The sequence below is a fragment of the Zerene cesonia genome, chromosome 12 (genome assembly GCF_012273895.1).
Source record: "Zerene cesonia ecotype Mississippi chromosome 12, Zerene_cesonia_1.1, whole genome shotgun sequence".
Classification (NCBI taxonomy): Eukaryota; Metazoa; Arthropoda; class Insecta; order Lepidoptera; family Pieridae; genus Zerene; species Zerene cesonia.
Genome location: NC_052113.1, coordinates 4,059,626 through 4,085,773, shown reverse-complemented (window position 1 = coordinate 4,085,773; position 26,148 = coordinate 4,059,626). Strand labels below are relative to the sequence as shown.

The window sequence follows — 26,148 nt, the reverse complement described above, 5'->3', positions numbered from 1 at the left end:
ACGTTTGAAAACCATCTTCACACATTCGAAAACTATCACATAAATGATATTAATCGAGAACATTTTTGGATAGTAATATGGGGCAGAGAGCCGCTGTTATTCAATTTTCATTACATTCATATGCGTGACATTGGCTTTACGGTGTCAGACATAAATATTTATGGTACGTAAGTTTATACCTAACTGAGTACGTTTTCTTACCATAAACTTATGTGAATAGTATTATCGTTTTTGGAGAGAATGGAATGAAATTTTATTTACGTCGTAAATATCGCGTCGTTTTTATCGAATCTTTATACTATGATAATATTTTATTGCCACAGTACATTCACGTATGATATTGAATGTTTCGAACTCAATTGAGCTTTTATAGTTTTATATACTGTCGTTGTAACTTACCTATAAACTTATGCATAAAATATTGATATAATAAAATATTGTGTCGTGACTCACGTCCCATTTCAATTTATCCATGGAATCGAAATATTGTATAAAAGCAATTTATAACAATGACACCAAAACAAAAAAAGATATGATTTACCGTAAAACCATATTAAAGTAAATTGCGTGGTTTCCCGAAACTCTTAAATGACTAACTTCATACAGAGATGAGCTCAGAAAACGGAAATCCATATTTTCAGGTTAGCCGCCGTGTTCGTTCTTAACCCACTTCTATTCATTCGCATTCATCCAAATTCATAAGTTAAAATCCTATTCAATTCGAATCATTAGCTCGCAGAATATTAACAAAAACGGAACCAGGTAATGAGACAATGGCTCCATATTACAATGCTTTTATAAGCGGTGAGAGAATATGTTTTGGTTAATTTCATTTGAAAAACTAGAAATATTAATTATCTGTCTAAAAAAATCTTTCTATTTTTTCTATGTTTTTCAAAATTCAATGCATAAATGTATTTCTACGCAATTTTGCAGAGCGCAGGCATTTGAACTGCATTCACAGCGTTTTAAAATAATTGGCGAGTGTGCACGACTGTCCTGCAATACCGCGCTATTCTTTGAACGTTGTGGCCAGAAGTGCATTTGATGCAAAAGGAGGAATTAATGGCGAGCAATAACCGATCGAATAGAAGATAAAATAATAATAAGAGAAAACTTTGAATCGGTGCATTTTATACATTGTCATGATTTAATATAAATATTGTATATGGTTTCAGTGATTTTTAAATGTTTGAATTGATGCTGAAAGGGTGATTTATTATGTTAAAATACACAAAAGTTTTCAATGTTCTATTACCTAACTTAATATGACTTTGTCAATTTTATAGTTAAAATATACAAGTATCTAGGTTTACGTTACTATTACGATTATATTGATTTTGAAAAACACTTTCTTCCGTCTCATTTGTAGCAAAGTTTGAATATCATTATGCGACGTCATGTTAAACTAGATAAATCGCAAACGAAAATTCCGCCCGAAGAAACACCTGCAAAGTTGAACGCGCAATCTGCTCAAGAATCTGGTAAATTCGGATTATACGTGTACTCTTGTCGCGTACCTACCTACGTTTTATCCGAAAACTTATATCAACGATCTCGTACTAACTTGACGAAATGAGTTTTCCTGCTCCACCTATCTCGGAGACCGACTTGTTACTTTAAACCGTTCGCTCCTCAATGAAATTCCTGTTCGTTCTTTCGTGATCTATTTTTCCTTTAACGTCCCTGATACTGCGGATAGTTTGAATTGTTATCTGTTTACGCTCCTATACAGAAGCAAATCAAAGGGAATAAAAGTGGCCAGGTCATTTGGTTTCGATTGCATTTTTGACATTATATTTTGTTAACATAAAATGTGGGTCCAGCAAAGAGGAACAGTAAATCGTTAGGTCACTGGATGGTCGTAGTAATATAACATTTTTATATGGTAATGCTTAACGCCAATTTCCCTTGCGAGGATGTTGGTGGTCCCTCGAGCAAGCAAGCCCATTCACATGGAAACGTGACTCGACTATCACCTCATCTCAGCGTCCCCAAGGAGGAGCAATATTGCTGGAGTTATAATGTGTGAGATAATTTAGCAAGTTTATTGTACACCTCAATACCGTGTTAAGTGGGGTATACACTGCAATGTGGTATACACGAGATGATGTGGTTTCAAGTACTTGTCACGTGCCGTCTTCGCTAACCGAAATTAACACGATGGAATTATCCTGACGTTGCGGTGCCAGTGTCGCTATAATGAGGTTAGAGGGATTTGCTCGTTGGGCGCGCTCGTAGCAGCTACTTTGTATTCACAATTTATTGTTGTAATAATGTATTCGTTTAGAATTCGCAGCGTTGCCATAGTAGATAATGTTATACAAACTTTTATAGAATGAACTTTGCTTTGTGCGTTCGATGTTGAGGGAAAACTAGCAAGCAAAGTGGATTGTTTTCTTACTCATAAAATATAGATACCCTATATTTTACATTAGAAGTAACGTTTATATTCTCAATTCGTGAATTTGTACAGTTTTATGGTTTAGCTTATTTAGGATATAAAGTGGAAAAGAACGTAAACATTTGACATTTATATTAGTACTTTTTTAAATTATATGCTTTATAGCTTTGATTACTAAATATGTTCAGAACGTTTTTAGTGAAAAAATTCAATTCAATGTTTGTTCTTTAGCCACCAAATGCGCAGTTTTATGTGAACCGTTTAAGTATCAATTTGAGAATTTAATGCTGTGAGTAAATTTTTTACAGAACGCGCCCGTAATCGTAAAACTGGCCAACATGGCTCAAATTCACGTAATTTTATACTTTTGCCCCTGCAATCTTGTTAGCGGATTTGTAACCTTAGTTTACAGTTCTTTTTTATATTGTTTACGTGATACATCTAAAACGTGACAACATTACTCCTGTAATATGAATACGCATCTGTGAGAAGCAAAATTAAAGTTTTAAGGGCTATGCATAACAAACATTGTATTCGAATCGATCGCATGTTTTTTATTCAACATTTCATGTTATAGAATTGTGAAATTATGAAAAACGTATAAATTTATTTATTTTCAAGCAACTGCGAGATCGCGCCAGACGAGTGTACGCGTGAATTGTGTATTTATTCGACGTAGTTCACCGTCATAGAAACGCACATCGCGAAAACACGTCGCGCGAAGTGTTCCCATTCAGATGAAAAGTCAAGCGCTGAAAGCGTAAAAGTTCATCTGCTAAGTCTCTCAGGATATTCCGAGAGCTCAGTAAAATGAAGTTTCGCAAAGATTATACCGAGCAAGAGTAGTAATTTCGATGAAATGACGCAAATTATACATTGCCTGTAACAGTGGAGTGCTTCGCTAGCCTTTTGCAGCATTCCCTGTTCTTGCAATCAAGTTTATTGACGTGGCGAGAATGCTGTTATTTTCTTAGTGGATTTCCTCTTGTGTTTATATTCTTTGTGTCAGTAATAAAAGTTGTGCTCATTGCGTTTTTATGCAATGGCAAACGAAGCAAATAGTTTATTGCCACTCGACCATTATTTTCATAAAGTTTGTAGTCCGTGACTCACCCTATTTTCAAAGCAAGTGTATTAATTCTGGTTTTTATTGGTTTCAGGTATGGTGAAAGTTTTATATTAATGAGTAGGTAAGTAAAGAACATTTAAATTTACTTATCCGTTTAACGTCTCCTTGTACTAACTTAGAACATGGCATAGCAAGCATGTGTTAATATTTTCAAAGTATGCATTTTAATGAAAAAACTTATCAATTAAATGAGACCTTTTTGTACAAAAAATAACTAATAAATATTCTAATAGTATGTGAGGTACACATCCACTCCTAAAATTATTGAAAAGATTCGATAAAGTAAAATAGTTGAAACCTCGTTACCCGTAGCTCGACTGTAGAGACTGCAGCCAATATTGCGGCGACGTGGCACCGGCTACGTATTTTATTTTTCCCACGTATCGAAGTGATACCAACGACTATACACGAGTCCTGTCATGTTCCGTTTTAATTCTATTACTCTTTTCGGGCCACCGGTTCGAGCGCAGGTACGCGTTTATCAATGTTTTATAGGCTACGCGATATGTACCGCGTACAGCATACGCTTTATGTTTGCCTGGTATTTGTTGTGTTTTTGACGGTTGATTTAGCATTATAGACGTTGTTCGTAATGTACAAATTCTTCTTATTTCATTTAACAATATGGATCCAAAAATAATGATGAGTGTATTGATTGGAGCTTTTTTGCGATTTGTTTTAAAACAATAAAGTTGCTCGCGCTTACAACTCGTCCGTGATGCAATATGAGTCGATAATAGTTTCTTTGTCATATTTTACTTTGCGATTTTATCTATTTAGCTAGAAGTTTAATTTATAAAATACATAATCATGTTACATCTTAAGTCGAGCAACGGACAGAGTTTTCATCTAAACGTATAACATCAAATATTTACACTTTATTGTACCTAATACCAGGTAATACTCTGATTTATGTGATGTTATAAGCGTCGTTATTAGTTATGACATCAATCACTGCGACTTTGTCTTGTGTTTAATAGCTTTGTCCCTTCCTATCTCCGAAGTACGGGATTTAACGGAATTAGGCCTTTAAATCATGTTTATTAAAGTATAAATTAATACTCGCAATATCCAGATATCCAGATTTTTTTTTTGCAATATGAGCGTAAAATATTATCCATTGCTTCGACAATATTTGTTATTATTTTATTATTGATGTACCCATTATTAAGTTTATATTATCTGTAATTAAATCTTAAAAAATTTGGAAATGATAAGTGCTGAAATATATGAATAAATCAATGCAAAATTAATTAAAATGTTTCTTGTAAAAAACCATTTATCCCTCTTGTTTGAAAAGATCTAAAATTGGAGTTGCCATTTATTGGTTCTGGAAAACAATAAGAAACAAATAGTAAGATCACAACCGCAGCGCAGCGTTGACGAAAATAATGGAACCTGAACATTTGATAGCTAATAATGGAAATGGTGAGCTCCACTAATGACGCTAGTTTCCGTTTAATCATCGACGTTCAATCAGACCTCTCACAGTAATCGGCTCGATGCTCCTTCCGTGCCGGCCTTTTGATTAGGGGCTTCTTCATAAAGAGCGGTATTAACTTATTACGCCGGCGTAGCTACTTAGGCATTGATGTCACGTTAAAATGTGTTCCGCAAATCCAGAAGCTATAGACTCGTAGTCACGTCGCTGATTGGCAGAGGCGTTCGTGTGTATGTAATTATTCAATTTGTTGTGATTATGTTCACGTGATACAAAATGTGTTCTGAGTTACGTGGAGTCGATAAAATTGACATTATTGTGCATCAAGGAAGGTAAATTGCATTGTGTTTAATAAAATACAATGGTATTTGAAGGGTACTCGTATACTTTTCCTAAAAGAATATATTTAGTTTAAATCCTGTTAATTTCGAAAAAGTAAGCCTTTCAAAATTAGTCAGCAAATTTTTTAAGTTGTCGGGCGTATTCGAGGAACAAGTGTAACAGTAATTTAACAAACTACTTTAAAGCAGCTATAAAAGATACCGTATTTCTCATGAAGTTTGACTAAGTTTGTAACCGGTGAAATCCTCGACAAAGACAATATGAATCTTTGCGTCGCAAGAATGTTCAGTACTCCGCGGTTATATGATTTATTCAAAGAAGTTAGAAGTTGTATTTAATTATATCAAGTATTACCGCTACAATATTATATTCGAAATTCTTAACTAATTTAACAACTTGAAATACAATTTTGGTTAACTCTTCGTAGTCCCAAAACAAAAACAGTTGTAAATTAAATATTTTTATGATAAGTACTTGGATGAGAATGAATTAGGTCGTTTAATCTATTTAACATCAAAGACAACGTTGAATAAAACGGTATTTTGATAATTCGCGGATAGCGTTCTACGTTTAATATGAAACAAAAACACTTCTATTAAACACAACAATCATTTTGCAATTTATTTTGTTGTCATGTCGCTCCTTATGTTATCTAATTAAAGTTCAAACACTATAATTTCGATGATGGAGTGGGGTGGAGTTTTTATTCTTATAGCGAAATAACTATACGTGTTTAAAGAGTTTGCGAGCGACGGTGACAAGTTCCTAACAAGTCAGCCGATGTAATATTGTAATTATTACTTATGGCCTCTTGGTATAAATACCATATTAGTTGATTGACATTTAATAGTTCGTAAATGTACAGTATAACCCCACAATCAAACAACCATCAATTAAGCATCATTTAGTGGAATAATTAGTTCTCCGGGAAAAATGGTTATCTACTTTCCTACTCTGCAATGACTCATTCAACAATATTTCACAAAATTTGTATCAATAGTTAACTAAATCTTCTCGTTATAGATAACATTTATTAAATCACTGAGTTATGTTTGAGTAAGAATGTTCAACAAGTTTTATTAAATTTCGGCAAGTCGAATTTTGTTAGCGGAAAATCGAAATGTACTTCAGTGATTTCGGTGAGGTTTAATTATTTCGCGTAATGACTGTTTGTCTTGCGCCAGTGAGAATTTTCCTTCGCTGTAACAGAGGTTGTTCTACTAATTACATTGTATGTTAGATACAAACATACGTATAACTTAACACCGACTATTGTTCCTTGTTAATGTTTACATATTATAGTGCTGAATAATTTCCCAATTTATTCAGCACTATAATATGTGCATCGGGGTTTTAAACCTTATCATATAATTGAAGTGCCATAGTGTGTGTGCTCAGATGCGAGTGTTTAGGAAGACATATTTTGTGGATTGATTTGTTGGCAAAAAAAAACATAACGCTAGAAAGGAAAATAATGTTTTGATAAATAAAATTTTCGTAAAAGGTGTCTGTTGCTGTTTTAAACCTATCCAATAAATGCCATTGAAACTATGCTGAGTACGCTTGAAAGTAAAATTTTTCACTTGTGTCGCTTTTGTTATGCTTTTCTAGTGAATGAAAAGTTTCACATACAGTCAGTCTCCAGAGTCGCCTTAATTTGGTCAGACCAGCGCATTAGACAGCGTCCTTGGGGCCTTTTCTTTCCACCTTGCCCATGTCTACTACTTTCTCTTAGCTGTCCCCTCTTTTCTAGGAAAGTGATCGAAGTATTCTAATACATCGAAGGTAAATCATATATATGCCAAGTAGTTGGTTTGGTATATTGAAGATATAGACAAACTGACTTTAGACTTTAGTCATATTGAATATATTCTCACTTGCTCGTCTACACCGTCTCCCCAAGTACCCAAAGGGCTATTAAATCTTTTACGTTTACACAAAACTAGCAACTAAAAAACTAAAAACAGGAACCACGATGAAGGATACAAACCACGCTTTCAAAAGCAACATTTATTTTTGCTTCGGGAATGAAATAAATAAAAAAAGAAGTAACCAACGGCAGAGCCGGACGTGAGATGTTTCCGCAATACCGCCCTGCAATGGAAATCGCGCCATTACCCGTGAAAAAGAGCGATCGGCCAGAAAAGATTAAGTCCGTTCCGTTGTGACATTCACGTTTCCACGTGGTTTTTATATAGCCCTAGCATAGATAGGTCTATATAAAAATCAGATGTTATAATGGGAAAGAGGCTTGCTTTTACGTAGGTGCACACAAATATTTGTGTATTTATTTTAAGGGCATATAAGGGGGAAGGGAATTTGGTTGTTTTATTTTTGCACGTAACTGAATTGCAAACAATATAAATACTTTAAAACAATATATTTGCTTTATTAATAACAAATAATATGAATTAATTTATTGTCATACTTACTGTGTATTCTCACACGCATTCAGAAACGTGTAAATTAATGCCACTGAAGTGTGAGATTCTTCAAAAAGGAAATATTTTGTAATAATGTATGGAGTATATAATGATTTTAAGGATATGTATTTTTATCATTTTGGCCGAAGCTTTGCTTGGCTTGGCTTTATGATTGTTGTTGTTTGAAAATTGTTTTTACCTAAAAAAGCATGTTTTTACCTACACAAAAAAAGCTTTTAAAATATTTTTGAAGTATTTATTTTTGAAGTATTTATCTGGTTGACATTTTAATAAAATTGTTTGCGATTGATTTCAAGGCTATTAATTTTAATGCAATATCCTTATCTATAATATGTTTATCATTATAATTTAATTAATGTAAATATAAAATTCATGTTATATACATTTCGATTCATATATTTTCTTTCGAGAACAAGTAAGAGGATTTCTTATGTTCTTATATTCTCAACTTACACATTCCAAATCCGACAAAACATTCGGAATGCGGTGAATGCTCGTAAAGCCTAGAGTAAATTTGCCTGTGCCAAAAGTCTGGCCTTGTGAAAGAATGCACTATTACGAGGCGGATTTAAATACTTTGCTTGAAGATTCAACCCATGTGAAAATCTGACTTTGAAGGAACGCAATTTCAAAACGCACGTTTCGTTTGAACGAAAACACACATAAATAATAGATATTAAAGTTTCTAATAACAGGCTAACTCGTAAACCAGGAGTGAGCATGTGGGCGTATCATGTATGATTCATGCCACATTTAGAGGTACCAAAAATAGAAAAATATTATAGAGCAGTATGCGGGGTGGCGATATCTCCAACAATTGGCTGTTTTTCGACAGGGAATACAAATAGAGCGGAATTACGTTAAGGCAGATACGGGTAAAGTGGCTCCCAAGTCAGCTCGAATATTTGGAATTTAAGGAAAGTTTATGTAATTTCATTTTGTTGAAGCAATTTCGTAGGTGCTGCCGATGGGAGGGGAGTATATTGAATTGTAAAATATACTGATAGCACTGGAATCACACGCGGGGGAGCTCCTCGCATTGTGTTAGGAAGATGGGCACATTATTGGGATCTCCAAAGATGTTTAGTGCAGTCACGATATTGTCAATTGTTATGTTATATTCCTTTATGTTTTATTCAGAATCCATAGATAACTTTAGTATTTAACTATAAAAATGTATTCTTATATAATATAAAATAACCATGCGATCCAAACATTTACGTAAAACGTGATGCGTCTTAAATGTTGAAATAGTTTTGTGATTATTTTTTTTACGTATTTTGTTTTACATGAGACCTACCTAATAGATACAATTAGCTTATTTATTACTACAAGAGTCATGACACAATTAACATTAACAATTAATATCTTATGATATTTAGGTACTGAATTAATAAAAATGATATTTTAAAATAACAATGTCTACGAAATATCGACTGGCCACTGATGTCTCATCGCTTTTGAGCATTATTTTATAGAAACAGTCACAAGATCCGATTGTAGCGAGTTTGTAACTTTAGCTATTCTCGTGTATTTACGATCTTCCTGACTCAGGTGTGCCGGGACTTCACTTGCAATATCTTAAACAATCTTTCTTATTGCTTTCTTTTGTAATCACGATATTTTGTTTCTCGTTACGCTTAAATTTATCGTCCGAAGAGTCGTTATCGGTATAAAGTTTGCTTTACTGAGATAAATATCTGCTCGTGTACTCGTAGATTGTTTTTGTTTTAGTTTTTCGTTTTGTTTTTTGACATTTTATTTCATGGACATTACTAGTTACACTACTTAGTATGTATATGTGCTCTTCCCTCCATCGCGGTTACAATTATGATAGTATATAGGTCACCATTTTTGATCTCAAAAATATTAATGCATTTTTTTATTTTACTGGAAGACAAACGAGCAGACGCTGTGTCTGTTGGAAAGCAAATGTAGTGAAGAACAAATAAATGAACAGGCAATCCGTGAGATAGTTACGGGCTTTTTATTCCTTAGTATAATAATCGACAAAGATATGCCTAGGTACGCCGTAAATCTCTTCCACTCGACGTAGACAAATTGCGAAGTTGCAAATATCTCGAGGGGAACAAATATATCAGTTTCTACAGACTTAATATGAGCCCCGGGTTCACTAACACCGATACGTCTCTTTGAAAAGTCACTTCTTTGATCCTTTGATATTTCGTTGGAATTGACGTGAAAACGTACAACACGAAGGTGCTTGAAACTTTTAGTAGCGTAGCGTATAAATATCGCGGTGGCGGGAAATTGTGTTGTACGTACATTTATTATTTGTAGCGTTTAGGTTATATTATTATTGTTGGGTATATGTTTTCAGATTTTGAAACAACGGTGAGTATGGTATATTTCATATTCTAAATAATTAAATGTTAAAGTGTTATTGCTACGTGTTACCTACGAGTGCTAGTTATTCGAAAATGAGCCTTAAAGTGTTTTAATCTTTTATTAACTTCAGTGAACTGAAAATGAAGTAATATTAAAGTTAGCAAAGTCAATCCTTGTGATGTTAGTTCGATTGAATGAAAATTGTGTGACGAAATGAAAACGTGCTTTATAAGAAGAAAAATTTTAGTATTCCATCATTATGCTTTCTCGAACGTAATAAAGTATTAAGGTTATTTTTTAATTTATCGCTTGTTTTAAAATATAAGTACATATAATTATTATATCAATATTATAATGTATGATATATGTAATTGTAATGAATAATAAATTATATAAATCTTTCAATTATGTTTACCCAAATATGTGCAAAACAATCTACTGCGTAGTTCTACAAAACTTCAATAGATTTATAGATACGAAATTAAATTTCGCTTTGATTAATTACAAACGTCGTATATGTACTAGCGAGACGAATAATTATGTCATATTTCTCACACAAACTCGAAAGTTCTAAAATGAGAACTAAGAAGAAGCAAAATATCAAAAAACAACTGAACAACAGACGACGTAATTACACTCGTAATATAGCATGTTAGCGATATGACCGCGCGGCATTAACGCAACGTGAGACGACACGCTGTGAGCTTGCGCCGTCCACTCTCATTAAACAACGATGTTAGAAGAAAAGCCATTGGTGGAATGAAGCGGACAATGTATATTTCGATGTAGAGGTGTTTAAACTAGGTAAATTACTTTTCTACGTGGAACTGTAGTCTGTTTTGGTGGGGTTTTTGTGGGTTGTTTACAGATTTAAATGTTTGGTAGTCCTAATAGTATTATAAACGCGAAAGTTTCCTACAAAGCTAGTCTGGATTAATACATAGGCTATATTTTAGGTGAGCGAGTGAAACCGTAGTTTCCTGATAGTCTTCTGTATTCGTATGTGAAAGTTTTTGTGATGTACATTATTTGTCGATACATTACTTTTTCGTGTTATTCTTTGTGTCATTTATTGAGAGGAATTTGATATGGATCGTAGACTATTATTAATCAAGCAACTGCAATAAAAAATATTCTTTCATGCACAAATTAATTTGCATATGTAATATATCAATGTTTAATTTAATTAAAAATAATAATACGCTCTCTTTTAATTCACATATTTTAAATTGCCTTCTTAATACGTCTCCAGATAGAACATTGAATGAAATGCTTTTTGGTAATTTATTTTTTAAGCATACATTTTCCTTGTTCTATTTTTTGCTTTTAAAGAAAACATTAAAAACAGGAAACTCGTTGCAAACTTATGTTCTGTGATAAGAAGCGGTCTCTGCGGACTCGTTATTTTTTAAATTTAAATTTCAACACAGCTACACAGCTCGCTAATGGTATATATGATATATCTACATCTATAAAATATAGTTCACAATGCGATGCTACTAAAAGTCATACCGTGTTCGAATTTTTTGCTAGTTCCCTAATCGCAGAACTAACAATGAAATATATCTGAAACTGTGTATGTCGTGGAGTGGGTTATGCTCAGATATGATTTATGTAAGATCTTTTTATTCGCTATCGCAGTTTTCGTCTCGGTTTACTGCAATGTCTATTTTCTGGTGTATCCGATTCGCTAATGTTGTTTGCATGATGTATGTCTTTTCGCTTCCTGCCTTCTATATCGACTCGTGTTGTATCCAACGATTTCTTTTGAAGCATTAAACAAAACGTAAAGTCATCTTTGTGTATGTTTTTAAATGTCTCTAATTTAAATTTCATTCTATACCTATTCCCTTTCTTCCCAGTTTTAGGAATTGCTTAAAAGGTCGTATCATGTATTTAATCCAAATGTTTAGATACTCCCATTTGTACTTTAGAAACTGCTCTTGTATCTTGTATATTATGTTCTTCCTTCTTATTATTATAATAACAAAAGCTATGTGAACTATTTGCACCGTCAGCTCTCACGATCGATGCAATCGTGATCTATCCTCTATTATTCACTGATATTCGGAGCTGGAAGTAGTCGCTTTTACCAAATCAAGTTCGTGCTTCTATCAATTGAAATATTTGATACGATGTTTGTGCGGTTAAAATAGTAGATAAGCAATGGGAACGTAATTCTAAATCGTGATGTTTGTTATTTGCTATTTAAGACCATAAGGGGAATTAGTCAATGCTTACAGGATTTCATTGCATAATGTTCAGTTCACTACAGTTATCATGGTAGTGACATTTTTCATTTTTCTACCTGCTTGTACTTTATAACGTCACTGTATCTATGTATATAATATGTTTAATTTTTCATAAAAAGGATTACCCAGCCTATATTTAATATTCATGTGAGGGGATTAAGGCAGATCGTTCAAACTTATGCCGGTCCACGTCCAACAAAATCGTCGTGGTAACATACAGAGTTCACTTATCGTTGTAATATATTTTCATTTTCCAAGTCCCAAGAGCTCACGTTAAAGCCGATGCTGGTATTGTGGTGCGGCGTTATAGCCTTTATAATACCATAACGTATTCAGCCCCAAAACTTCGTGTTGCGTTTACGAGGGTTTAGTTGTCAACTTATAACGTTCCTTATATCCTTTTAATGCTGCAAGGAGCTAGAGGTTACACTTATAAATGCTATTGTTGGAAAACGGGTCATTGTCAGTTAACTGTAAGTTGATCCTAGCTCGTATTCGATCAGAATTAGACACCGCGGCCGTTTTTTGTTTTTGTGGAATTTAGGAAAATTAAAAACAATTGTCAAAATATATTTGTTCAAAGCATATATAAGCATAAGGTTAAATTGCAATTTCCAATCGAAATAATCACAGTACTTTAGCGTTCATACACAATATAAAAAAGCACATGTAAAATTATTAAAACTGTACATGACATAATCGCAATTTGGTGTTTGTTATTAAACACGTACGTGTTTACACGATAGCCTCGCTCATAGTTAATTGTAACACATGATACTCATAAAAATTGTAGCGACATTCATACGATACGAGATATAGTGTAATGATACGCGATCCTGTTGAATTCATCGATGTTGTGGCCTTGCTTCTAATACCGCACGATATCAACTGTTGTTATGTTACTACATATTGTTTATAAACTAGCTACTGCAATATTGCTTCTAAAAAACTGAATAATACTGACATTTTCAAGAGTAGATGTGCCGCTTCTCGGTATGTTTACATGGCTGATTGAAATTGTTTTATAGGTTAGAAGATGCTTTAGAACCGCGTTTTATGAAAATTAGCAGCTTTATTCCAGATTTTATCATACTGTTATAAATTGTACTTTATCTAAACTCTCAAATTCCCTATAAAGTAAGTGGTATAAAATTTAAAGTGCACGTATAATATATTTATATCCCCGAATCGCTTAAACAAATTCGCAATAAAGGAAAGCAATATGTAAGTATTAAATGTGGCCGTAAACCATTTGTCATTCTGCCCAGAGAAAGGTTTAATAGCGTCGCGGGAGAAGAAATTCGCCTTGCAAATGCAATTCTCTAAAATGTCACACGTGTTGGAAAAATGTCCTTGGATCCAATACTGTTGTAGCCAAAGTAAACGATACGTTGCTTGTATTGTTCTGGTGTCATATATTCGTTGCGCCTTCACGCATATGAAAGCTGAATAATAGGAATTATTATCGTGATTTGCATAAATTTTTTGTTCTACATTTTTTTGTAGTTATTCGTATCAGAGACTGGAGAGTGTGTGAGTGAGAATAATTCTTTAGAGGTCGTTGTATTTCGTGATATTGGTCTAATGGTTGTCTTTAAAGTTGATAAATATTTAGATGGACCTTGGACCTTGAGGCACCGTTAAAATTTAACTCCAATATTATAAAGCATTAAATATGTTACTAATGTAAATATATTTCAAAATTTCTTATCATCATTTTTATCGAAATATGAACAGGTAACTTACATTGTATCTTTCTCAGTTTTGTACCTTTTTAAATTAATGTTATTTTCGGAAATATTACCTATACCCTTGCAGTTGCTATCCCACACACGGTATTTCGCACGTAAATCGCTCCGTATCAGGGCTCGAATTTTTAATAGAACACTATCAGTTTGCCAATAAATCTTAACTCGCACCCAAGATCGGATGTACCGGTACTCGTAGCGACATCTGGCGTTGAGTAGATACCGTGCTAGTGCGCTCTATCTGTGGATGGGAAAATCGTATAAAATAAATTACAAAAGAACGTGGATAACTCTCCTATTTTCTTCGAATGATTTATGTACGAAGTGTTTTTCGTAATATACCTACGTAGTGCTCTAATTAATTTTTTCATATATATTACGATATCATATAATGACTGTTAACTATGTTTCGATTACTCAACAACTATAAATAACTTGTTTAAAAAGTATATATATTTTTCATAACTATCAATAAATTGACCCAAAAGTGGTACAGAGTAAATACAAACTCTTTAAAAGAAAACAAATCATTGCGTCGCCTCGAAAGAGGAAGTTTAAATCGGTGGGCCGGATCAAAAGATGAAAAGCTCTTACTCGACATCGTCGCTTTGATTTATTGACTCTGCGGAAACGCTGCCACCAAAATCTTTGGAACGGTTCTTATGAAAATTGGAAGAATTGAAAGTCGACGGTTTTCGATAGTCAGTCAGTGTCGACTGTTCTTTGAGTACAATACCGTTAGGATTACGGTTGTTTTCTTCATAGATTACAATCAGATTTTGAATGGTTTCGTTATTTAGTATAGGAAGGGAAGTTAATTGGCTGTACCTACACCTCAAGTACGCACTTTACTGATCACACTAAAGTTGTAGATAGGTATACATAGGGCATATAGGTGTGTAAGATAAATGCAGTGATGTTGTATTAACAACTTTACTAACTACAAGTGTTATTAATTATTATTTAACACAGGGTTAATACATAAAGCCTTGCCCGCGGTTTCTATCGCGTTCGAATTATGAATCGAAACCATTCTCGAAACCAGGAGACACACAAAAGTTAATTAAGTTCAGTCGAGCTGCTTGAGAGTTCAGAGGTAACACACGCACAACTAAAGTAATATGTATATAAGGACTGAGTAACGTATCTATACCTGCGTATATTTCATTAGAAAAATTGCATCACTCTTTCGCTATATCCTCTCATGCCATATGACCTGAATATGGGAGATAGGACTGTGTTTCGTGAGGCGTGAGCGCGATAATATATTGATTTCAGATATTGCTTTTAATATATACATTTTTTTTTACTGCACTTTGTAAATTGATTTATGCGCTGATGTAAAAAATTAATTATTGGTGTATTACGATGCTTTTGACGCAATTCATTAAACATGCCCTATGTAGTGTGTATAGTGTGTAGTGTGGTCCTAAGCATGTTTGCCTTTTTCCTAAACATTCGTACAATATGTGCACGAAACAGATCTAACTGCCCGCACTAATCGATTTCCTAGTTAAATAAAAAAGGACGCAGAGGAGCGGTAAAAGAAGGCAGGCAATTAAGCTTGTAGCGGAGGCGGCGCAACCGAGCAATAGGGCGGGGCCCGAGGACTGATCGCTTTGGAGTAATGAGCTCTTTGTAGCCTTTAGTTTCATTTAGCATTAGCACTTAATGGGTGTAATTAAAACTTAGAGCATCGTGCACACCGTCTGCTGAATTGAATGGTTTGCTTCCGAGATTGTCGGTCTGGCAGGTGTTGAAAATAGTTCCTTATTGAGCAAAATCTGATGTTCTAGTGGAATAAAAAGAACTAAAAAAAGCTGGTTAAAAACACATACTTATATAAGTGCTATATATGTATACTCTACAATTTAAAGGACTCTTTGAAAGCTTCTTCATAATTATCAAGGATGATATTCCTAGCTACTTTATACTCTGTTAAAAATACTTCTTCCCGTAAAAATACGCCTTTTACTGCATCTTCTTCTGCGCCTGCTAGAGGTTTTTAAACAATTACACATTTATTGCATTGTTGATTCAATTGTAATGCTGATGTATTAGACGAGATAATATACATTGATTCTCGGATTAGCACATTGTTTGATCCTACAACCTTGATATATTACGTTATATGAATTCATGTTCTGACTAATTTGTCTCCAAACAATATAAGATGTTACAACGTTTAATTAGTTGATCAGTGATTACTATTGACGCATCTATTTAGACCAATGTAGTATAATGTTAATTCTAATAATACCTATGTAAAATAGCGCGTACAGTAGTTGTTATTAACCATTATTCCTATGGACAATTAAATATATTTAGTAGTATAAAATTCCTGTCATTAATGAAAAAAAAAATATAGTGAAGTCCCGTGTCCCCTAGTGGGGTATGGGGCAGATGATGTACACCGTTTCACTGATCGATTTTCTTTAGGGACAAGTAGGTGATCAGCCTTCTGTGTCCTGCCAGACCGAGACATTTTTTTTGTGCTTCCCCACCGGGAATGGAACCCAGGACCCCTCGGTTCTACGCTCACGCGTTGCCCACTGTACCAAGGAGGCGATCATAATCTAGCGAAAAAAAATGTAGTGCTACTATAAGGTTCATATCACGAAACAAAATCTTTTTTTTTTTCATTATTCCTCATAGAATTTTCATCATAGTAGGTTGGAATATTTCAAATGTAGCCATTTATAGTTATTTTTTTCTAGAAGCAGCTATTTTTTTTTCAATTATCTCCAAAAACGAGGAAAAGCTTCATTCAACTATGCGATGGAGTATAATTTTCAAGACATTCAAACATTATGGATCGCATTATGCAAATGGGGGCAATGATGGAGTAATCTATCACCGCTACATTCAAAGTCTTTTTCTACCCACTTTGTGTATTTCCCAGATTTATAGAGAGATTGCGTACGTTACGTTATGTGAGAATAAAAATGAATAACGACTCCTGAGAATTAATATTTTTACTTAATATATTATATCATAACGCTTATTGTTCACTTTATCAGTTATAAAATTCCGTATTACGTGGTGAAACATGCGATCACGATTGTTGTTTTTAAACAGTAGGCGGTTAATTTCTCCGTATTTTACAATGGCAGGGACGTCACATAGTCTGCCATGTCGAATTCACTGCTACTATACTTTATGTTTGGGCACTTGATCTTGTCTTGCTTGCAATCAATCCCACGTGCTTTTTTCCCCCAAAGTATGAAATATACTTACATTCCCACGCCGTTAACAACAAAAGTTGATAAAACATGAACATTATTAAAATTTTTGTGTTAAAATATTTTAAATTTATATCAATCTATTATAGAAGGGGAAATAATACAAACTCAAAGCAAATTGTTCAGGAGTGAGGGTATAAAAAATACGATTATAACAATGTTTCGTAAAACACAAATGTGTTTAACCTCTAACTATCCTATAACCTAAAACTTTGTCTAGCCATCCAATAATAAACATATATGAACACAGTACTCACTATGTGCTCGAAGAAAATTGTACCGGTTCATTGACCATGATGTATATTCTATGTTTGTTTGATAAACGTGTTCCACGCATAATTTCGCAAATGGGAAACGTTCGCTAACATATTGAACGAGGTAATCTGAGTCGATAGATAACAAAAAGATTATCTCGAGTGGCGGGAATCACACGGAAGCTTCTTAATGATACATTCGTGACTCGCTTGTGAAGACAGGTTATAGATGAATATCTGAGGTGGTGACGCAAGCGATTTGATTTTATCACGTACGCTATTTTAACATGAGATGAGTGATAGTTGTGTGTGGTATTAAAACCTTCTTGTAGCAAAACCCTTAAAATATTCCTGGATAAATAAACAAAGCTCCAGCATTTGATGATTGCTAGAAAAAAATAATAGTTTATGTAAGTGCTTAACATTATACCCAAACACAATTGTAAAATGTATATAACAGTTATCCTTATTCTAATGGTCGAGAGTAAAATTTTTAGATCGGGTTCTCTACTCGCAGACGGTGCGACAAGTGACATTGCACGTACAAAACGTGTTTAAAGTAACAAAACTCAAATTAAACGAATAGCGCTATGAATTCGTCCACGCGGATGCTAGAAGACCTCAATCGAAGTTCCACTCAGTGTGCAGACTGTAGTGACGCTCCAAACTCAAACTCGTACGAGTAAGTGCTTAGCATTCAATAAGTAACAATCGTGCGCCAACTTGTTATACGGCCTGACAATCTATTAAAAGCGAAAGGCTGTTGAAAGTTCGGATGCCAAGTTTGCACCGCTTTGCTACTTGCATTTCGTGATTAAAACTTTGTCCGGGAGCAAAGAAAGGGGAGCGTACCTCGCCATTGATACTGGGAAACGGGTTTTTCTCATGCAGTTTAAATTCTATAAGAGATTGTCTCTTCTTTAACTTGATAAGTCTTTAAATTCAACAGTGAATATGGTGCGCTCGGAACAGGGTGAGTCGGTGTTTGATTTTTTATTTATTTGGTTAATGTCAAGGGTTGCAGGTGAACTACATATTTGTTGTGCTGATGGATACATTTCCTGGCTGCGGCTATAATTAATAATCATTTTACAAATAGTTTAACATGCATCGATGTAGTTATATAAAATAAAATAAAGCCTGAAAAATGATATAAACGATTTTGCAGTATCATTGAAAAAGGAGCAAAAGATACCTCAAACATCACTTATACTTTTATTGTTTATTGTAATCTATTGATATTATGATTTAATTTTAGCTACATAATTGTGATTCCTTTTTATTTGAGGCTCATTATACCATTTTGAGTTTTGTTTTCTTATGAGTTTTTAGTCACATATTTATTACTTATGTTTTATTAATGCTCTCAATATCATAAAGCCGTAATGTTAAATTGCATTCGATTATAATATCTTCAAATAATAGAGCTAAATCATTTAACCTCTCGTCGTCACTGACCCTTTAACGAAATAAAACCAATTCAAACAGTTGTTGTCCCTTTCAGTTTTAGATAGTAACATCCTAATAACCTTTCTCTATTAAAATCGTTGATGATATTTTAACTTAATTTTCTAACTACCCGTTTTCTGTAGCGTACACCCTTACTGTATTATTTAAGGAAATATTTAGTCGTAACGGTCTCCACTAAACATATTTAAGGGCTAAACCATTATTAATCCAACGTAAAGTCAATTAGGCGTTGGGTCCTTGTTAAGGTGCAGGGTGATATTGGAGCTCGGGGGCTCGTAGGGACGGAAGCTGAAATGGTGTGGTCACCGTAAAGCTCTTAAGCCCTTACGTCGGCCCATATTACGGCATGGCTTTTGCTCTATTCTATATAAACGATTAAACACTAAATTAATGTAATATTTGAATAGAATAATCGGGAGGTTTAAATATGTATTGGTAGGTTTTTGGTATTGATAATTAATTAGTATATGAAATGTTGACATCCTTTTATAGTTGACTATTATTACGAATAGTAGTTAAATAAAGGATATCAATGAGTCTTTATGAAACCTGAGTTTCGATAAGAAGCAATCTGGCACGATAAAAAATAAGAAACGCTATTGTTACAATACCATTAATTAGGTAGTTAACCTACATCAATATCCAATACGCTGTGAGCACAGTGACGTTGGTTACTGATGTCTTCCTCAGCGTGTCCCGTAAGTGTTTTGGGACGCGGTGGTTGTCGGAGCCGGACCGCGCTCTCCCGCGGCCTAATGGCGAAGGGTATGACGAATAACGAGGGTTCATGAGTGCTCTCGAGATTGCATCGGCAGGGTTGCCAAATTCGTTGATCATTAAGTGCCACTCGGGCTAGCGGGCAGCAAGCGTTTTTTCATTGAATTTTTGGTATAGTGTGCGATGTTTTTTATGTCTCACATACTTTCTATGCTAAGGCACAAGGATTTAGAATACATGTAGCATAAATATATTTCATTCTATTCTAAAATAATTTTAATTTATCTACATAGGCTTATATAAATAAAGGTGTATGTTTCAAAGTCTTAAAAAGGTTAACACCCAAATTTTATTTATATATTTTCGCACATAAGACCATTAACGTTAGTTAATAATAATTAATCACAAAAAACAAAAACATTGTTCTTATCATAATTTAATTCTCTGTGTAGCGACAGGAAACAATTGCGTACATTAATCTGGTAAAACACTGGTCCGACAAATACAATTCTAATTCCGAAAGGTTTGTGAAAATAAATTAAGCCTATCATATGTTAAGGATCTTTTGTACCGTGATTTTCGGTCACCTGTTCTGTTGCGATCGGGTTAAGCCGTATCCAAGTCCTTTACAATATTGAATTACGTGTATTTGATTTTTTGAATCTTCGGGATAAAAGTAACGAACTACACAAAGGGGATACTTACATTTTGTTTTGTGTAACGTAATACTTTTCATGTGAAAGTGTTTTTTTATTAATTTAAAAATGTTTCATAGCTCTGATAAAAGTGACTTATTACTCATTCAGTAGGTATTATTCAACGTGAACAGTTGATTTATAAACGTTTTCTTTTGTCGACAGTTACGGTGCGACGGCGATTCAAACAAAAAGGTAAGCTTTTGGCTCCGCAAGAAAACACATTACCGTGGCTAATGGAAGAGAATGAAAAAATATACTAAGAGAAGAAAAACACCATTAAACATTTTCAATAAAAGCCGCGTTCGATGTCATTTCTTTCAGCCATTAATTCACCTATTGTGAGTGACGGGGGCCGATGGGACATGAACTCAATCAATTGACCCGTTACGTTTGAAAAGTGAAGGCCAGAGTTTGGGATCATTACGGGGAAGTTATTAATGTATTGGGTATTTGGCTAATGGGGATACCCTTTCGATGCGGTCCATATAGATAGCTGTAATGGGTACGTGTAATGGAGTAAGACGTGATTATGCCGAGCTCGCGATTAATTTCGATTAATGTCAGGCAATCATTCCTTGTTGGGGCTGATGTGAACTGAGTGATACTGAAACGACCGTTCAATATCTATTTCTGTACCTACGCTTGTACGATCGGTTTCAATATTAGATCTTAATCCAAAATGTACAGATTAGTACTGATAGTGCAATGTACATTGCTTGCTTATTGTAATGCGTATGAATGGGAAAGCTATCAAAAGTTACCATGCATTCGAAAACGTCATTTTTAATCCATGCACTACGTAACAGAATAAGATATTACCAATACATAAAATTATTTAGTGGATGTGGGCACATGAGTTTTTACGAAAGTAAACTCGAATAAAATGGAGCCTATTTGATTTTAAATATAATTCAAAACTTTTCGGCTCGCTTGTTGTTTCGACGCAGTTTACTTTTGTCAGGATGTAAGCGGTTATCCCATTGCTCCGAAACATTATATCATCACTTTTAAATTGTATTTTATGTGCTTGTCAAGTGGATTTTACGCGTGGAAATATAATGGATTCATATTGAGAATTACAACATTACAAAAGGGCTTTTTGAAGAGTATTTCGATGTACACCGTGTGATACTCTCTTATAATTAATTGTGTTTCCGTGCTATTGCACAGTATAACCAGAAGTATCATTTAAGTTAAAATCACATTCACTGTAGGCAAATCTCAAATTTCATACATTTTTCATTTCTATTATCTACTAAATTATAGATATGCTAATAGGTCAGCCTGTCTTTAAAAGGTCTGCTGCTTCAGAGAACTCAATTATTTTTTTTTTAATTCAACAACCGCTCTTGACGAAGGTCTTATTAGACACGGTGGGTGATATCATCGTAAGTGCTTTGATTCGAAGATCGTGCAGAAATATCACGATTTTTTTCTTAATATTAATATCAGGTGCATATGATCTAATATTTATATTGTAAATCTTATGATAAGGCAGTACAAATTCTCATTTGTCTTGTCTAATGTGCACGTTTGAATTCTATAAATAAAATCATTTACTTTTAGAAATAATTCCAAAGCAAAAAGGGCTTTTTTGGCTTATTTAGGTACTCAAATAAGCATAGGGTACACACATACACATTGTCATCGTTGTTATCCGGAAACATTAAAATAAGCGGCTGTGGTAGTTAGGCTACGCTACGCCATTTATAAAAAAAGAAACGTTTGTATAATATTCACACTTAGTCTCTAAAACGCAATTGAGCTAAATGGCTAAACTAGAAAGTGAATCTGTAATGGATATCTGTAATCGATGCTGGGGAAACGTGGGGCTGATCGACGTTCAAATAAACCGCGCTTTCACGTACGCGTTGGTATATCGCTAAAAGATTCCCTTTCATCGTATTTGAAGTGAAGTTATCTAAAAACATATGGTCAGCTCTTATTGATGCTATATAAGTGAAACGAGGTCTCTCCAAGGATTTGTTTGCTCTTATGTTTCTTGCACGTAGCACTTGAAATAATTATATGTTTGACGAATTTGCCTTTTACTGTTAAAATAAAAAATATGCGACTATGAAAGTATGAAATTTTACAATGAATTAATTGTTCGTCGGCGTTACGGTGGTATCAGGGAGCGTTATGATTTGTCGGAAAAAAACTAAGAAACGCGTGTTATGCGTTTCAGTATTTACCATACATTATAATATTAGATTATTCGCTACTTTGTAATATATGACGTACGCTCTGCCACAGAATATGTAGCCATACTAACCGTTATGCACGAGTGGGAGGCCATATTTCACAATGATGAGCGCGTTTTACTGCACTGTCACCCACAAAATGTAGCCGGGTTGTTGTAATGACATAAACAAGTGCAAACAATAAGAAAACGCGCTAGACTCCTGAATTAAGCAAGCGGAGGTGGGTTCGCAGTGTGAATAGAATTTACGGCTGTGACTTAAGAATTTATACGTGGCGTTTAATATTTTACGCTGAGAGCGTCTGGTGCAGGCTTACGCTATCCGAGCGGTATTTATCGTTTATTTTAATATTATGAACATAATTCAATGGAGTTTTCATGTAATTGATCAGGCAGATTGTTATTAATTCAAGACTGCAATGGATTCGAAATACTCGCAGGAACACCTAGTGAATAAATTATGTTTTAAGAGTTTAAAAATAATATTATTCTGACTTAAATGTAGTTATTTCTATACTTCGGCTTTAGTTATAGTATCTATTATAGGGACGCTATATAATAATGTTTCGTATTGGTTGTGATGGTTCTTAATCATCTCAATAGATGGCGTGGGGTGCCCCTTAGGCACATGAAACCGAAAGAGTAGAAGAAATTCGATTACTATGGCAGGATCACGGGGGGCCGAGAGGCTAGGCGTTGCTACGGTTAGGCAAAAAACGCAGGTTCGAATCCTGCCTCGTGATCAAATTTTTTCTATTATTTAAAAATTTCTCATTTATAAAGCATTTCAATGCTATAAAACTAGAAACAAAAGTTGTCAGATTTCGAAAGCTCGTCGACTAATACTTAACCAAAGTCTTAAAGTATAGCATCATCTCATTGTTATGGATGAAGCCTATTTATGCGAGATTTTAGTATTAATCGGTTAATTCATTCGAGATTTGAATACGTAATTATGCCGACTTTGGATTTGTGGTTGTAGTTAATTAGGCATTAACCGCATCACTGTGGCTCGTGGGATTAAAAGAAATTATAACTTCAAAATCGAAACGTTACGTTGACGTTGGGAAGAACTCCACAAGTATTGTTTTTTTTTTTTAATTTGGAAATAAGTAAATAAAAATAATATGCTGATAGACGATTGAAATGAAACGAAAGATGTCATGACAGGATATCAGAGATGAGCAGAAACTAGCCTATAATATAGGTAGGAAATAAGTAAATGTTTTATTCGTTATTTATATCACAAGAGCTCTATATCGCAGAGGCTTAACTCGCATTCAAATTTTAAATCTAAACCATCCTCGAATCCTGAAAGCACACGAAAAAACAAATAATTAATACCTGTTCAGGCCTTAAGAAATGTATGTACAACGAAAATTAGATCGGTATATAAAAATAATTGTGTGTTCTGGGTACAATAAAGGTGACGTTATAACGAGTAAAAGCGATTCGTTGCAGTTAAGTTGCGGTCTCATTAAGCGGTCCGATCCCCTCACGTCATTGCTCTGTAGATTTTCCTTTATTTCTTACGTACGTATCGTTAGCGATTACTCAAACGGATTTCATGTATAGTAAAATATTCTGCTAAATCGATGATAAACGTGTGTACTGAAATGTAATTTTTATGATTGTTTGATTGTTACTTTTACGAAAGCTGTATATAATGGTGATGTTCATATTTGTATTTAGGAGTCTCTGTTAAAACTCTGGTAAAAGACACTGAATTTTGTTAAGCTTTAACCTGCAGCGACCCGCGGAAAACCTGAAAGAAATCTGAAATATGTATAAAGATTCACAAATAGCACCACCAACCTATTCTCAGTTTGAGCAGTGAATAATTTATAAGATTCGAACGTAAAAATCGATGAGAAAAACTACTGTGAGTTTCATTGCATCAGATAACTATGAATAAGTTTCCATACATCGTCGCGAGTTCTTTGGCGGGAAATCGTAAGAATCATGCTCGCTTTGCAATCGTATGAATTATGGAGGCGAGATTTGCACCGCGCAAACTTTGGAATCTATAAGTTTCTATGTAATTTTGAATATTATTCATATCGTAAGAAAAGCTGATATTATTTTTATTTCGTGGAACTTGCTGTTCCCGAAATGCATAGAGACTTGGGGTGTTTTTATGTAAGTAAACAAAATGTTGTCATAAGTATAGTAGATACATACGATTTTAGTCTACACCAATATGCTTACGTATATTTGTATATTCTCCTAAAAAAATCTACTCTTTTAAGTATTTCTGTATATATTAATACTTATACGTGAGTAAATAAAATCATAGATATTAGGTACTTACAATTTCCGTGTGGGTATATAATTCATGCATATTCTGCTACAACACTCATCAACAGTTTCTTCCATCTTTCCTCTCGGTATTTTCTTCGAAACTAATATATTTTTGCGTTAAGAGTTTTGGTCTAATTAATTATTTACAAAGAAATAACAAAGTTTATATTGTAAAGCGCTCAAAGGATATTATGCGCTTACCAAACCGCTGCCAACTACGAATTTTCCACACGAAAACATTTTCATACCCCTACCAAGCCGTTTAATATTGAACAAGCATTTGAGTATCTTATATCTTATTAAGCTCATACTTCAATGTCTGTTTAAATCCTATTGTGATTATATTTGTGAAATTTAAATACAATAGCTTATTTGCCAATTGAAGGTTAGGATGGATTATTATCAGAATAGTATCCATTTAGTTCTGCTATTGCTTTCGCAGATAGGTAAATCTGTAGACATAGTAAGTCAAACATTTTGTATTATTATTTTAAGGACTAGCTTCTCGAACTTGTTTCGTATGTGATGTTGATCTTAAAAATTTACAAGTAAATAAACGGATAGAATGTTCCATATATAATGCTAATTTTGTGTATTTTTTCTTTTGTTGTATTCGTTATTTGAAATCGATCCATACGTTGCGTGATAGAACTTCTAAACACGTAAACAAACTTTACATTTATAACATTTGTTGCACGGTTAACCTATGTGATACGCATTTCGCATCGGTTATAAGGATTTATAACGTACTAGCCGACCCCGGCTTCGCTCGTGGTACATATATAGCATTTGACACGCAATCCAACGGTGAAAGAATTTTTGAATACCATCCAATAGATCCTCAAATTAACCTTTGCAATGTCACTAACTCGCAGGTTCACACGATTGACCCCTTTATCATATACTAGCTTTGAGCCACGACTTCTCACGCGTTAAATTCGAAGTAGTTTAATAGATGTTATAATACATATAAACCTTCCTTTTTGCATCACTTTATCTATTAAAAAAAAACCATCAGAATCCGCTGCGTAGCTTTAAAGATTTAAGCATACATAGGGACAGAAAAGTGACTTTGTTTTAAACTACTTAGTCTGGCCATAAATACTGTTACACTTAATTATAAAAAAATATTACATTTGAATTTCGAATCTGTC

At 34.0% G+C, this 26,148-nt stretch overlaps 1 protein-coding gene across 8 annotated transcripts in view; it reads left to right on the top strand.

Moving 5' to 3' along the window:
- LOC119830886 (putative polypeptide N-acetylgalactosaminyltransferase 9) overlaps positions 1-26,148 on the top strand; it is a 91,525-nt gene that overhangs the window by 47,619 nt on the left and 17,758 nt on the right. For 6 of the 8 annotated variants that reach the window (XM_038354069.1, XM_038354070.1, XM_038354063.1 and 3 more), the window contains one exon: positions 20,653-20,682. The exons of 1 other annotated variant lie outside the window; for it this stretch is intronic. The gene's annotated coding sequence lies outside the window, so the exon portion shown is untranslated. Of the gene's footprint in view, positions 1-3,564; positions 3,595-20,652; positions 20,683-26,148 lie in introns of all 8 variants that reach the window. One more of the 8 variants, XM_038354064.1, reaches the window with a different exon arrangement.